Below are 16,093 nucleotides of genomic sequence, written 5' to 3' on the forward strand. Positions count from 1 at the left end.
TGAGAACATATATGTGGATGTACTTGATTGAGACAATGCACAGTGTATTTTGGATGGAAAATTCATTTGTGTGTTGTGATGGTGTAAAGTGAATTAATAAATAAATAAATAAATAAATAAATAAATAAATAAAGTTAAAATAATTATTTTAAAAATTAAAAAAAAAATGGGGGGTAGGGGGAGAATGGGGAAGCAACTGAGCTGGCGCCTGCCCTTGTGTACATGCATCAAATAGAGGCAAGATGCAAAGAACAATGTTTGTTTTGCAATCAGAAATAACATAAAGGTAACTGCACATTTTCAAACCCTTAACTCTACTAAAATTATTTTAAATTAGGATTCAAATCCCCTTTCTCCTTGACCACTGAGTACAAAGCCTCTTGTTTCTACAGATGTGGATTTCTCTGGAAACTTCTATGACTTTACGCTGCAAGCTTTGTTCCTATAACATTAATTCCCAGGATTCCAAGGTCAAGGGGGGGAGGGCACAGACTTAGAGCCAAACAGGTAACATCAGAATCATTAAGATCATGCCTGTAACATTTTTTTTTTCTTTTTTCTTTTTGGAGAGGTTTTTGCTATAGGGCATGTGCACTCGCCAGACAGACAGAGAGAGACATAGAGACAGAATGCGAGAAATCATCCCCCAGGGGGGATGGTCACGCCGCAATCCCTTCTCCTCCATTCTCCTCTCTGGATCTTGGGCACGCACACCCATGCGCCCGGCGTGAGTTCTAAGCCACCGGGTCCGGGACACGAACCGCGGTCGACTAAGTGGGAGTCCAGCGACATAGCCATTACACTAACTGCTGGTTCCCCTGCCTGTAACATTTGAAAGATACATAGGTCCAAGTTTTAAAGTAATAGGTGTGGATGCACATGTGTGTGCGTGCCCAAAATCCCAAGAGGAGAATGGAGAAGGGATTGTGGTATGGCCATCCCCCCTGGGGAGTGACTGCTTGCTTTCTGTCTCTCTGTCTTTCCAGTGAGCACAGGCATTCAGTAGCAAAAACCTTGCAATAATAATAACAATAATTAAGGTAATAGGTGAACACGTAAATATATGTGATACAGAATATCCATATATTGACTGAATATTTTATAAAATTATTCCGATTCACTTCTTCTAAATTTACCTGTGTATATACGAACTCGTCAAACTACATGATTCAAACAGACAAAATTAGGAGGGTTTTTTGTTTTAGATGTTTTTGCCTTAGAGTGAGTGTGTTTGCTGGAAAGAGACAGAGACAGTGAGATGGAAAGTGAGAATCACCCCCCCCCCCAGGGAAGATGACCACGCCGCAATCCCTTCTCCTCCATTCTCTTCCCAGGATCTTGGGCACGCACGCACACGTACCTGGTGTGAGTTTCAAGCTACCAAGTCTGGGACTTGAACAGCAGTTGGCCATGTGAAAGTCCAGTAACGTAACTGCTACACCATCTACTGTCTCCAGGAGAATTCTTAATGACTAGTCCCTGATTCACTAACAACCAATATGGGAAATAAAATGTATCTACAGAAATAGCAAGGTTTAAAATAAGAATAGCCTCCCCCCCCCCTTTCAACGTGCTGTTACACATTATCGTATCAGCTCCCCCTCCCGCCCTAGTGCATAAATAATTGTGGGTTTTTTGTTATATCAAACTTCCATTAGTCACTGTAATATGATTAAGAAACTTTAGTGACACTCAGTAAGGATCCTGTCTGAATTCTGAGCATTTTTCTCATTGCTTTCTCTAAAGCCCATGTCCAGAAGGTGACCACAAGAGGAACACTGAGATATTACTAGGCCGTGTACACCCTCCACTGCGTGTTCAGTGTGTGTGTATGTGTGTGTGTATGTGTGTGTGTGCGCACCCATGCATCCCTGGATGTGTGCACATGGGCCTCGTTCCTTCCAGAACCAACATCTGGTGTCTTCTTGATCTCCTGCTTTTTCCCTTTCCTATGTGAGAGGCAAGTTAATAAAACAACTCATGTTAGTGGCCAAGCGCAGTGAACCCTATCAGTGCACGGAAAATATTCTGCTCTGACTGCATGTGAACACGTGAGCTCCACAGATTTTACACGAGGAGGTTCCAAAGCACCAGGGCTTTGCTTAAACAAGTCTCCGGACACCATGAGATCACCTTAGAGCCTCATTATTCCCATAGACTAGTTGGTCTACAGGTGTGGTATTTAAACATAAGGAGATTTCGAATACTGAAAACAGCTGTTTCTTAGGAAAATGCTGCTTTGTCTCATCAGGTCTCTCCTTTACCCTCCACTCCAAACGAATGCAGAATTGAAAGAATAGTGTAAAATTAAAATCACATCCCTCCCCTGGGGTCAACCTAATGATCAACCTCTCACCTCCAAACACATTTACCTCTTTAGGAAAGAAGGTCCTGAGCACTCATGGGGAAAACACAAACAAAGATTAAGATGCCACGGAGGCATCGCTGCCATCTTTCATGTCTAAGTGACCTCTTGGTTTAATGGATTCGGCGCGCTCTCATTCAAGCAATTTATGTGTGCTGCAGAGCGCGGTAATAAATGGTACTGTCATGACCCTTGGGTTTGAGCAAAGGCAGATTGGAAAATAAATCTCAATTCTGGATACTCACCAATCCTGCAATGGGGGTAGGCAATCTATTGATCTTTTTAACAAGTCCTGGTTTTATAGCATTCAGCAACCTGTCAGAGAAAGGCAGAACGTCAAGGAAGGCATAAAGCAAGATGGATCATACAAATCGCCTTTATGCAGGGCTCCAGATACATGGCTGGATGGGAACAGCAGAGAATCGAAAGCATGCAGTCAATCTCAGTCACCCAGCAGCCCTCCTGCGTGTAAGTGACGCGCTTTGCCAACATCAAGGTTGCCCACAATAGGTGAAGTTTTAGAATTTGAAATGCGGGCCAGCAGGTGGCGTGGTGGTTAAGGGCACTTGACTCCCACGTGGCTGACCATGGTTCAAGTCCCAGACCTGGCGGTTTGCTTTCTCACTTTCCCTCTCTTTCTTTTTCTCACTCTGTCCCTCTCTAGTCAAATGTAAATAAAGTTCAATAAAAGAATTCCTTTAAAAAAAAAAGAATTTGAAATGCTGGGGGAGAAGAACGGGGAAGAGGCTGGGAGGTGCTTCAAGGGAGAGGACACAGACAGGAGCCGGACTATGGCAGAGAAAGAACTTTCTAGAATAGCAGACAGGTGTTAGAAGGCAGGTAGGGTTGGTTATCAAATACCCTGGCTCTTAGTTCAGTGTCTATCTTTGCAGGTTATTTGCTAAGACAAATTCTACATCCAGAACCTACGTCTCTCTGAGGACAGAGGCCTGTTAAGGTGGTTGAGCTTCACTTTACAAAGGGAAAAATAGGGACCAGGAGGGGGTGTGGTGGTGAAGTCATTGGACTCCCACATGGTCGACCATGGTTGGAGTCCTGGACCCGGCAGATTGAAATTTACGCTGGATGCATGTGCATGTGTGCCCGAAATCCCAAGAGGGGAATGGAGGAGGAGGGATCGTGGCATGGTCATCTCTCCTGGAAGGTGATTTCTCATTTTCTGTCTCTCGCTGTCTCTCAGATGAGTACACACATCCTATACCAAAAATCTCTCAAAAAAAAGAAAAGAGAAAAATCACACTGTGAGCATTTGCATGTGCCCAAAATCCCAAGAGGAGAATGGAGGAGAAAGGACTGCCAAGTGGCCATCCCCCTTGGGTGGTGATTTCTCACTTTCCTCCTCTCTCTCTCCTTCTCTCTCTCTCTCTCTCACTCAAGGGTACAAGCCATATAGCAAAAACAAAACAAAACAAAAAAGGGGAGAATATGAATAAGAAAATAAGAAGCTAACCAATCATATCCTGAGGACTGAAAACAAGGCTGATCATGATTCCTTGAGTACAAAAGATTTTTGAGCAAAATATTTTCAGGGTCAAGATCGAAATCATGTGAAAATGATAATACGAGGAAAGGGAATGCAAAAAATTAAAAGCAAGGATAACTTCCTGTCTTTAGGATATATACCTTTGGGATGAAGAGAAATGAGTAAAGCAACTAGCGAAATTAAAGTATAGTGCTTATAAGCTGTTCTTTTTTGTTGGAGAGGTTTTCACTATAGGGCGTGTGTGCTCGCCAGCCAGACAGAGAGAGACAGAGAGACAGAAAGTGAGAAATCACCCCCCAGGGGGGATGGCCACACGGCAATCCCTTCTCCTCCGTTCTCCTCTCAGGATCTTGGGCACGTACGCACACGCGCCCGGCGTGAGTTTTAAGCCACTGGGTCTGGGATGCGAACCGTGGTCGACTACGTGGGAGTCCAGCGACATAGCCATTACGCTAACTGCTGGTTCCCCCCATGTCTCTTTCTAAACCCACCCACAATGAACAAAAATAAAGAAAATCTAAAAAATCAAAGATGGAAGAGCCAGCTAAGAATAACTATTTTCAAATATCTATTACGCCAGTGATTCTGCACCAAGTTCCTGCTGTGGGTTGCACACTAGCATAGGCCCAAGGGAAACAACCACCAATAAAACAAGAGGAGTTCTCATTCTTTGGATTTTGTAATCTTTTTTTTTTTTTTTCTCTTCTTTTGGAGAGGATTTTTGCTACAGGGTGCGTGCACTCGCCAGAAAGACAGAGAGAGACAGAGAGATAGAAAGTGAGAAATCACCCCCCCCCCCAGGGGAAATGGCCACACCACAATCCCTTCTCCTCCATTCTCCTCTCGGGATCTTGGGCACACACGCACACACGGACTCAGCATGAGTTTAAGCAACCGGGACCGGGACTCGAACCGCAGTCGACTACATGGGAGTCCAGCGACATAGCCATTATGCTAACTGCTGGTCCCTGGAATGTGTAATCTGTGCACAGGTGAGAATGGAGCCACGGGGGAAACAGAGCACGATTTCAGGTCATGTAAGTGCGGGGAGGGTCAGTATAGTAAGGGGTCAGTACTTTCATCAGCCGGTGAGAAGGCTGCTCTGAGGATGCAATGTTAGAGAAAAAAGGCAAATGACAACCCACAGATTTACAGCCCACCAGTATCTGACAAAGGTGCTCAGAACATGCACCGGGAAAAGAAGAGTCCTTCTAATAAATGGTGTTGGGAAACCGGAAACCCATATGGACAGGAATGACAGAGGGACCTCTCTCTCTCGTTAAAGATAATGATGAACTTGTAGTGGGTTAAAGACAGACCTGAAATCTGACACGATGGAAGTGCTCTCACTAGATGAAGCTTTATGACAGGAGAAGGGCAAGGGATTTGGGGACCAGACTTCAGAAGCACAGGAAACAAAAGCAAAAACTGAAAACTAGGAGTCCATTGAATAAAAAGGGTTCTGGACAGCCAGGGAAACACCCCACAGAAAAAAAGGGGCAAAACGCAGAATGGAGTCCCACCTCGGCGGCACCACTGGCACCAAGCCAGGCTGCAGAACTTGGAGCCATGTGTGGACCACAGTTCGAGTCCTAACCCGGTCAGCCTGAAAACATGGCTGGCGCATGTGTGCATGCCTACTAGCGAGCCACAGAAATCTCGTGCTTCTAGAACACCGTGGGTCTACAAACTCGGAGTGAATGAGTAAATGCATGCTCGGGGAATGTGGCCTTCCGGCGTGCCAACCACAGGAGGCCATGAGATGGGGGTGTGATCTGACAAAAGTGTCTCCCAAATTCCAAGGTATTCTGGCCAGCCTCGGCGTCATTTAGCCACGACCCCTTAATTGATACGAGTACCCACCTGCTCCAGGAAAGCCCCTTATGTTTCAGATTCTCTATAAAACAACTTTCTCTAAAAAGTAACTCTCCTTCCTCCTTTGCCCTCCTAAGTACGGAGGATGAGAGGTTTAGGGGGCACATCCTGGTACGGTCTCTCCCTCTGCCCCTGACTCAGATCTCCGTGGCTCGAGTTATCCCATGCACACTTCAGGTGACTCTGCTGGTCGGAAAAGTCACACGTGCCAGGACCCTGCAGGCTGGGGGCCTGAAGGAAGGGCACGGCAGCGTGGCTGAGCCCTGAGGGGGCTGTCCCTTCCCAGTGTGCACACATGCATGCTCGATCATGAATAATAACTTAAACCTTGGTCATACGGAAAGCCTTCATTTATAAAACAAAATCAAAAAAGGTTACGTACATAAAGGGAATAAATTTTGCAAACTATACCTCTAACAAGGGGTTAATACCCAAAATGTACAAGTAATTCACGGAACTCAATAGCAAGAAAACAAATAACCCTATTTGGAAAATGGGCAAAAAAAACCCCTGAATAGTCACTCCTCTGGAAAGGACATAAGAATGGCCCACAGGTTCATGGAAAACTCCTCCGCATCACTAACCATCAGGGAAATGCACGTCCAAACCACAGTGTTATCACCTCACACCTGTGGGAATGGCTACTGTCAACACGACAGAAAGGACATGTGGGGACCAGCAGTTGGCGTAAAGGCTATGTCGCTGGACTCCCATGTAGTTGACCACGGTTCGAGTCCCAGACCTGGTGGCTTAAACTCACGCCAGGCGCATGTGCGTGCATGCCCAAGATCCCGAGAGGAGAATGGAGGAGAAGGGATTGCGGCGTGGCCATCCCCCCTGGGGGGTGATTTCTCGCTTTCTGTGTCTCTGTCTCTCTCTGTCTGTCTGGCAAGCGCACGCGCCCGATAGCGAAAACCTCTCCAAAAAAAAGGACGTGCTGGCAAGGACATGGAGGAAAGGGAAGCCTTGCACACGTTTCAGGGGCACATAAATTAGTACAGCCAGTCTGGAAAAGAGTATGGAGCTGTCTGAAAATATTACAAATAGATCTACCATATGATTCAGCTACCCCAACAGCTGGGTGACGTCCAAAGGAAATCAACGCAAGATAAAGACGCACACACGCTGCCGTGTTCTCTGCACGGACCGCACCAGTGCCGAGACAGGACATCGAGGGTCCTTCAGTGGATGATGGGTCAAGAACAGTGGTCCCTATACACCCTGGGATTCGATACAGGCATAACAACGAAGCAAGTCCTGTCATTTGCTATGACATTTTCGCTACCCTTCCGCAAAGTGACATAAGCCAGGCACGGGAAGACCAATACCGTGTGATCTTAGTTCTATGTGGAGTTTTCAAGAACTGATCTGGCCTGGTGGTTAAAGCAGCTAGATCCCACATAGCCAACCAGGAGGTTCAAGTCCCAGATCCGGAGGCTTGAAAAACACACTGGGCAGAGTGTGTTCCCCAAATTCCGAAAGGAGGGAGAGATGGAGGACAAGAGATTGCAGTGTGACCACGCCCCATGGGGTGCTTGCTCACCTTCCCTCTCTCTGTGTCTCTCTAGCTATGTGCACACCCTCTGGCAAATTAGGGGCAAAAAATCCGGTCTCACAGGACAAAAAAGTAGAGTGGTGGTTACCAGAGGAGGGGCAGGATAGGACAGATGGGGGAAGACCTGTCGGTGAAAGGACACATAATTATAGTGAGATGGGAGAGATTGTTTTTAAACGTCCAGAGTCGGCAGATACAGGAAGACAGAAACCAGGCAAAAGATTGCCTGGGATTGCAGAGGGGTGTATTTTTTGGGGGGAATGGAAATGCTCTAAAATTAACTGCAGTAATCGTTGCACGACTGTGAATGAACTTTTTTTTTTTCGGAGAGGTTTTGCTATAGGGCACGTGCGCTCGCCAGACAGACAGAGACATAGAGACAGAAAGCAAGAAATCACCCCCAGGGAGGATGGCCACGCTGCAATCCCTTCTCCTCCATTCTCCTCTCGGGATCTTGGGCACGCACGCACACGCGCCCGGCGTGAGTTTTAAGCCACCAGGTCCGGGATGCGAACCATGGTCGACTACATGGGAGTCCAGTGACATAGCTGTTAACGCTAACTGCTGTTTCCCATGAATGTACTTTTTTTATGTCTTGGATTATACACTTTGAATGAATAAATTGTGTTATATGTAAATGATGTCCCAATAAAACTTCTTTTTTTTCAGAGTGAAATGTAATTACAGATTGAGTAGACCTTTACCCAAATGCTTAGGGCCAGAAGTGTTTTGGATTTGGGATTTTTTTCAGACTTTGGAATATTTGCATGCACATAAAGAACGATCTTGGGGAAAGGATCCAAGTCTAAATGCAAAATTCATTATGGTTTATTATGTTTCATATATACCTTCTACACATAGCCTGAAGATATTTTTACACACTCTTTGTAATGGGTTTGTCATAATAAAGCAACACTGTACATATTTAACCTTTAGAAAGCAAAGGTGTCCTCTGTCAGACACCCATGTGGACGGTCTGTGATTCTTTGGCATCCCCATGATTCCTTGCATTCTTTTTTTCTTTTTAATTTATATTTTATTTACACTCTATCATTGTACATCATGATGGCTCACATCATGGTTTTTCAAAGTATGCACGTAGAACGTGACAATCAAACCAGAGGACCAAGTGGTTCCAAGTCACACCGATTCATCAAACGAGGTGTCCTAGTCATCGTTTTGTCGTCTGATAAGCGCTTGATCCTTTTGGGCATCCCCATCATTCCCGACTCAGCATTTATGTGGCCCTTGTAAGCCATCCTGTCCTTGTGCCTGTTCACATATAGGGGTGTTTTTTTTGGAGAGGTTTTTGCTATAGGGCGCGTGCACTCGCCAGACAGACAGAGAGAGACAGAGAGACAGAAAGCAAGAAATCACCCCCTGGGGGGAATGGCCACACAGCAATCCCTTCTCCTCCATTCTCCTCTCGGGATCTTGGGCATGCATGCACACACGCCCAGCATGAGTTTTAAGTCACTGGGTCCAGTACGCGAACCGCAGTGGACTACATGGGAGTCCAGCGACATAGCCATTACGCTAACTGCTGGTCCCCACATCTAGGTATTTAACAATAAAACCTAGGGCAAACCATTGACTCAGCTAAAAAATGGTGTCTAAGGTAACGCACAGTGGCATGGCTAGAACACGGAACTGGCTGGCGGGGCCCCCCCCGACAATCTCCAGCAGGTGGTCGCTCTCCCCTACGAGGCTGTACTTTTGTTTTTAGGAGGACAAGGAACATCAGGGGCAGCTGAGGGACCAGGAGCTGAGTTCCCTGGGAGCAGGAGGCTTTCTGCTGGACAGCTTGTTTTTTTTTTTTATTTTATTTTTATATTCAATCTTCAAAACCTTTATTGAAAAACAGAGCAAAAAATATAAAAAAAAAAAAAACAAAGGAAAAGTCAGTTTGGTCAGGATGTACTGAAATCTTGGTACTGCAAAATAAAGCTCTTTCAGTACTGTGAGCAGCAAGGCCTATGAATGTCGATGTCACAGTGAACTAGAAAGAGACTTTACATGACTATATATAATTAAGCAAAAGTCAGGTTGATCATCGCTTGGCATTACTAGTTTGTACCTGAACTTGAGAAGTAAAAGGTAAAGAAGGCATTATCATATGTTTATGAAGATTATTGTCTTCAGCTAATATTTTAGGGATACAAGAAGAAATTTCCTTTTGTTGTTCTTGCCACTTGAGTCATATTCTCTGCCAGTTCTTCTGTCTCAGTCACCAAAATATCCATTTTTGCCAAAGTCTTGCTCATCTTCTTTAGATGTGCATCTAAATGAGGGATATTTCTAATTGTTTCAAGATGGGATTCTAATCTCTCAATGAAAGTCACAGCCCACTCGAGCAAATGTGCCATGTATCCAAAAAGAAAGGAAGAACAACTTGGGCTGTATCTTTTTCTAGTTTCAGGAGTTCAATTTCCAAGTTTTTTTCTGATAGATTTCAGCTTGAATATCTGTGATCTGCTGTAGTCTGGAGAAGTGTGTAAAGCAAGAATCTGTTTTCTTAGATAAGTTTAACAACTCCTAAGAGACCACCCCTGAGGCGGTCGACTACATGGGAGTTCAGCGACATAGCCATTACGCTAATTACTGGTCCTGCTTTCTCACTTTCTCTCTCTCTCACTCTGTCCCTTTTGGTCAAATTGAAATAAACAAATGAATAAATAAATAAAGTGAATAAAATCTTTTAAAAATAATAAGCAATATTATATATAACATCAGGTGATAATATATATCATATATATACTCCATATAATATTATATATAAGAACTATGGGGACCAGCAGTTAGCGTAATGACTGTGTCGCTGGACTCCCGTGTAGTCAACCGCGGTTCGAGTCCTGGACCCGGTGGTTTAAACTCATGCTGGGTGCGTGTGCATGCGTGCCCAAGATCCCGAGAGGAGAATGTAGGAGAAGGGATTGCGGTGTGGCCATCCCCCCTGGGGGGTGATTTCTCGCTTTCTGTCTCTCTGTCTCTCTCTGTCTGGAGAGCGCACGTGCCCCAGGAGTAGCACAGCAGCACTCTGTGTGGACGCCGGGTCCCAGGGGTTGGCGGCAGCCATGACTTGGACACACCTCCCGGTGTGGCGGCGACCGTGAGCGGCTGGACGGCTTTTGAAACGTTTCCTCCAGAGTCATCTGACTCGTCCACACTGGTTCCTGTCTGAGAAGCCTCTGCTCCGTCCCATCCATGGGAATGAGCTCGTGCGTGGTTCTGAACACACGCGCCTTAATCCTTCAATAAGCCCATCACGCGTTTTCGCCATGTTGTCTAGAGGTGCTTTTTCTTTCTCTTTCCTTCTTCCTTTCCTTCTTTATTTCTTCCATGAGAGAGAGACAGAGAAGAGAGAAAGGGAGAGACAACGCCCTAACAGGTCTGCATACCAGTATTCTCTGGCATCAGAGTTTCAGCAGCCATGACCTTGGCAAACTCATCAATGAATTGCTCAGCAGCAGAAGCTTTGCCGCATTGAAGTTTCACATTTTTTATTTCATGTCTTCCCGTACATTTCTGCAACCGGCCTGCTGAATTAGAACATCCACTTCATTGTGATAGATGGTGGTGTGTTTCATGATTGGCACACCATTAAATAGGTGTTCACTGTGACACGGACAGATCCACTCTTTTTTTTTGGAGAGGTTTTTGCTACAGGGCGCGTGTGCTCGCCAGACAGACAGAGAGAGACAGAGAGACAGAAAGCAAGAAATCACCCCCCAGGGGGATGGCCACGCCACAATCCCTTCTCCTCCATTCTCCTCTGGGGATCTTGGGCACGCACGCACACGTGCCCATTTATTTATTTACTTATTTATTTATTTATTATAGGGCATGGCCCTCCCGCCCTTGGGGTGATTTCTCGCTTTCTGTAGCAAAAAAATCTCTCCCCCCCCAACAAAAAATACGCACTCCTCAATTCTCCATTTTTTCTCTCCTATCCATTTACTAGTTAGATATGGGCGCCCAGGAAGTCCTGGAAAATCATGCCCTGAGACTAGAGGCACCATTAGCTGAGGCCCCTGAGTGACTGTTTATCTACCGCTCTGCTGCTCAAACCAGGCTGCGAGTGGAAATGAGTTTCCACTGTGTTAAGCCACTGGTACCTTGCCTAGTGGTTCTTGGTTACCGCTTCTAGAATCGTCTTAACTCTCAGAGCTCTCCGGGAGGCTTTTTTCCCATGAAAGGAACCCAATCCTGGCTGAAGAAATTTGATCCAAAAAATGTGAAATTGAACACCCAGGAGTACCCTTTCCCCCACCAGGAACATAGCAAAAAGAAGAGCTCAAATTTGACACATTATAGACAAACGGACCCATTTTAATTCCCCCCTCCCCCGTTTTCTAGAAAAAAAATATACAAACTCTTCTTACAGTCACTTCTCAAGACTGAAAAAAGTTGGGACCAGCAGTTAGCCTAATGGCTATGTCATTGGACTCCCATGTAGTCGACCGTGATTTGAGTCCTGGACCTGGTGGCTTAACCCATGCTGGGCGCGTGTGTGTGCGTGCCCAAGATCCCGAGAGGAGAATGGAGGAGAAGGGATTGCGGCGTGGCCATCCCCCCGGGTAGGTGATTTCTCGCTTTCTGTCTCTCTGTCTCTCTCTGTCTTTCTGGCAAGTGCACGAGCCCTATAGCAAAACCCTCTCCAAAACAAACAAACAAACAAACAAACAAACAAAAAGCTAACACTAATGAAACCATCTATAACCATGGAGGGAGGGGGAACACAGAGCAATGATGTGAATATCCTGAAGTCATTCTGGCCCTTTTCCATCTCTTTTATAATCTGTTGTGTGTGTGACCATTCCTACTCTCTAGAAATTGTGGAACTTGGGGCTAGAAAAGAAATACAATGATCTGTAAGGAAACTGTCATGCAGGTTTGTGAAGACCTACATCTGAGGACAGAGCTTCTAAACGGTAGGGTCGGAATCACAAAGTGGAATTTCTAAATCCGCACCAAGTGTCTTCCTATGCATCTCAATGAATAACCTGCAGCCACCATTCCTGCCACTTACCCTGTCCTCTGCGCCCAAATGGACCCCTTTTGGACAGCCCACTTTGGTTAGGACTTTTCCTTCCCAGATGTCCCAGCTCCCAAGGGCCCAAGGGACGTCTGTGAAGCTGTCACCGGCCTAACCGCCTTCTAATTCCACCCCCAACTACCTTTCTCACCATGCCTCTTACTTAAAGTCCTCCCTGCTTTCCTAAGCTACATGAGATCAATGAACCATGAGAGATGGCAAACGCCGGCAGAGTTCAGGATAAGCCAGTACCACGAAGCCTGCCGCTGCTCTGACACGGCAACGATACGTGTAATCACCACTGAGCTACGCGGCAATTACGCGGAGATGACTGTAATTAGCGTGTCTTCCGCACAGCTCGAGCCCCGTTATTGCTAAGTTTATGTCAGCAGCGAGGAGAGAGAACTTGGCAGGTGAAATTGCAGCGGTACAGCTCCAAACCCTTCCGCATCTAGTCTTCAGGGGGATGAGCAGCCAGTTTCTTCCCCCCTTCACGCCCCTTTCAGCAAGAAGTTCTCAGAACTAAGAGTTCCAGGTCTGGGATCTCCGATGTTCCATGAGTAGGAGGAGCCTCCAGAGACAGCAAAACGTGGGTTCTAATCCCAGCTCTGCAACTTACCAGGCAAGTTATGGAAGTATTCTGTATCTGTGAGCCTTGGTTTCATCCTCTGTGAAATGGGGACACAAATGCCTGCTAGTGGGACCAGCAGTTAGCATAATGGCTATGTCACTGGACTCCCATGTAGTCAACCACGGTTCGAGTCCTGGACCCAGTGGCTTAAACTCACGCCGGGCACGTGTGCATGTGTGCCCAAGATCCCGAGAGGAGAATGGAGGAGAAAGGATTGCGGGGTGGTCATCCCCCTGGGAGGTGATTTCTTGCTTTCCGTCTCTCTGTCTCTCTCTGTCTTTCTGGCGAGTGCATGTGCCCTATAGCAAAAACCTCTCTAAAAAAAGAAAAAAAAATACCTGCTAGTTACAATGTGAGAGTGCAGAGTAAGTAAAATAATACCCGTAAAACACTCAGCACGGGCCTGGAGCTCTACACTTCATATAACGGGCGTCAGTGTCTCTTCCGAGAGGGTGTCAACCTCCACCCGCCCGCAGGTGGAAGTCTAATGTGTCAGCCACTGGGGCTCATTTCCCCCCACCCCCCGGCATCCTGCTCCTGGCTCGGGCTGGGTGGGGAGAGGTGAAAGGTCAGCAATGAGGTACTGAGATCATTTTGGTCCTTCCGGAGGGCAGGCCTCCAGGGGCGTAGTCTCTGGACAGGCGGAAAGCACCAGAAGAGCTGGGGATGGAGAGGAAGGAAGGGAGGGAGCTGAAAAGGGAGCAGTAGGCGCCAAGGACAAACTGGGCCACGCCATGGCTCACCCACAGCTGGCCTGGGTCCGGTGTCCACCCAAGCCTAGCTGGCCTCTTAACTCTCCCGGGGCTCCTGTCTCCCCTTGTCTCTTGCTGTCCGAGGGTGATAAGAACCAGCCAGGAGCTACCGCGGTCCTTTGCTGTCCAAGAAGGGGGAGGTCTGCTTCTAATACGTGCAGTTGGGGGACCAGCAGTTAGCGTAATGACTATGTCGCCGGACTCCTATGTAGTCGACCGCAGTTCGAGTCCCGGACCCGGTGGCTTAAAACTCACACCGGGTGCGTGTACGTGCATATCCAAGATCCCAAGAAGAGAAAGGAGAAGGGATTGTGGCGTGGCCATCCCCCCGGGGGGGTGATTTCTCGCTTTCTGTCTCTCTATCTCTCTCTGTCTGGCGAGCGCACGCACCCTATAGCATAGCAAAACAAAAGAAAACCCCTCTCTAATACGTGCAGTTGGTACTGAGAATCTACCGGCTGTGCACTCCACACGGCACCATCTGACTGACCCCACACCAGCTGAGCCCAGGCCCCTTGTGGGACTGGGTTCTGAGACTGGATTGACGTGATCTTGGAAGCCCCCCATTTATCTGTGAGAGTGGTGTGCAGCATGAGGGGGACAGAGAGGGCGCCCTCTGCAGGATCCCTTTTCCTGTGGGAGGGGACGGAAAGGACTAGAGTGGCCCTGTTCCTCCGCAAAGGAGAGAAGGCAAGGATGTGACCCCAGAGGGTGCAGTGAAGTCTCTGGGTCCTTCCTTTCTGATGTACCAGGGCATATGGAAGATGGGGGTGGCGGGAGGAAACACCATGGCCACCCCGCCTTGGGCAGCACAGGCATCCCATTGACTGGGCACACAGCAGCGACACAAAGGATAGTTTTATCCAGAGGAATGGAGAATACGCTCTTGAGGCCAGAGGCTCTGGCAGGAAAAGACCAAAGGACAAGCGAAGCCTGCCTTCCGAGGTGGGAGAGGAGCTTTAAAGGACGAGAAGGTGCGTGACAGGAAAGTAATAGCATCTCACTCCCTGCTCTGTGGCCTTTCTTTGTCTAAAGTTATTGTTTCCGAGTTTAATCCATGTGCCTTTTTAAAATTCTTCTTTTGTGATTTTTTTTTTTTAACGTCTTTTGGTAGCAGGCAGAAATAGAATGCATCTATTACAGCCTTCTCTTCCATGAAGACCTAAAACATGAGTGGCATGTGATACAATATGATGTGACAGCCATCGAGAAATGAACAGGATTACAGGGACTGAGTCTAGGTCACTAGTCCCCAAGCCCTGGGCTGTGGGCTGGTACTAGCTGGGGCCCACTAGGGGCAGGCCACAGGCCAGTGCTGGTCTGCAGGGCCCGCACTGTGGCAGGTGGGCCCTGGGTCAGCCCCTCAGCTCCCTGTCACTCTCGCTTGGGCTCCACCTCCTGTCGGATCAGTGGTGGTGCTGGATTCTCATGGGGGTGTGAGCCCTATTGTGTGGTTGCTTCGTTGTACATTACAATGTGGTAGTGGTGGAAATGGGGTGCACCTGGGTCATCCTGGGACCAAACTCCCCAACCCTCGTCAGCATAGAGATCGCCTTCCACGAGGACAGTCCCTGGACGAGCCAGGAAGGTTGGGGAACCACTGTTCTAGATGAATTTTAAACATCTCAAAGCAAAAATTTCAAATTCCATTGTGTGTGTGTGTGTGTGTGTGTGTGTGTGTGCGCGCGCGTGTGTGCACCGACTTCAGCTATAACTCACAGAATTCACCCATTGCAAGTACAGAACCTAAATTTTTGGTACAGTTGTAGGATTATGTCACCAACACTGCAAACAATTTTAGAGTTTTTTCCTCCCTATTAATAGAAACCCCAAACACATTAGTCTATAGATTTGCCTATCCTGGACATTCCATATAAAGAGGTCATATAAAACGTGGGGCCAGCAGGTGGCGCAGTGGTTAAGGGCGCTGGACTCCCACATGGCGGCCGATGGCGATCTGGCGAGCTTACATGCCCTACAGCAAAAACCTCTCCAAAAAAAAAAGTAAAGGGAGACCACAGTAAGTGTGGCCAGGGTATGGTGAAATTGGAACTTTCATTCATTGCTTGTGGGATGATAACCTGAAGCAGCCACTGTTGAAACAGTTTGCCAATTTCTCAAACAGTTAAACACTAAGTTACCACGAGACCCGGCGGCTGTACTCCTGAGGTGCCCCAGGAAAAATGGAAACACCATCCAAACAAATGCATTTTCTCGAGTGTTCATGGCAGCATTATTTGTAATAGCCAAGAGGTAAGAGCACCTGCATGTCTAAAATGACGAGTGGAGGGATAAAACGAGGTGTTTTCATGTGGTGTAGCATCATTTGGCCATAAAAAGAATGAAATATCAGTACTAAGGCATCCTGCAGCAGGA

At 47.1% G+C, this 16,093-nt stretch overlaps 1 protein-coding gene and 1 pseudogene across 1 annotated transcript in view; both read right to left on the reverse strand.

Moving 5' to 3' along the window:
• The window catches only part of LIMCH1 (LIM and calponin homology domains 1), a 237,730-nt gene that overhangs the window by 206,582 nt on the left and 15,055 nt on the right, over window positions 1–16,093 (reverse strand). Inside the window, exon 2 of the mRNA XM_027768570.1 lies at window positions 2,611–2,680. The gene's annotated coding sequence lies outside the window, so the exon portion shown is untranslated. The remainder of the gene's footprint in view (window positions 1–2,610; window positions 2,681–16,093) is intronic.
• On the reverse strand, window positions 9,350–9,849 carry LOC114006299 (HAUS augmin-like complex subunit 2 pseudogene; annotated as a pseudogene).

Source organism: Tupaia chinensis, unplaced genomic scaffold, assembly GCF_000334495.1.
Source record: "Tupaia chinensis unplaced genomic scaffold, TupChi_1.0 Scaffold146907_1, whole genome shotgun sequence".
NCBI classification, from domain to species: domain Eukaryota; kingdom Metazoa; phylum Chordata; class Mammalia; order Scandentia; family Tupaiidae; genus Tupaia; species Tupaia belangeri.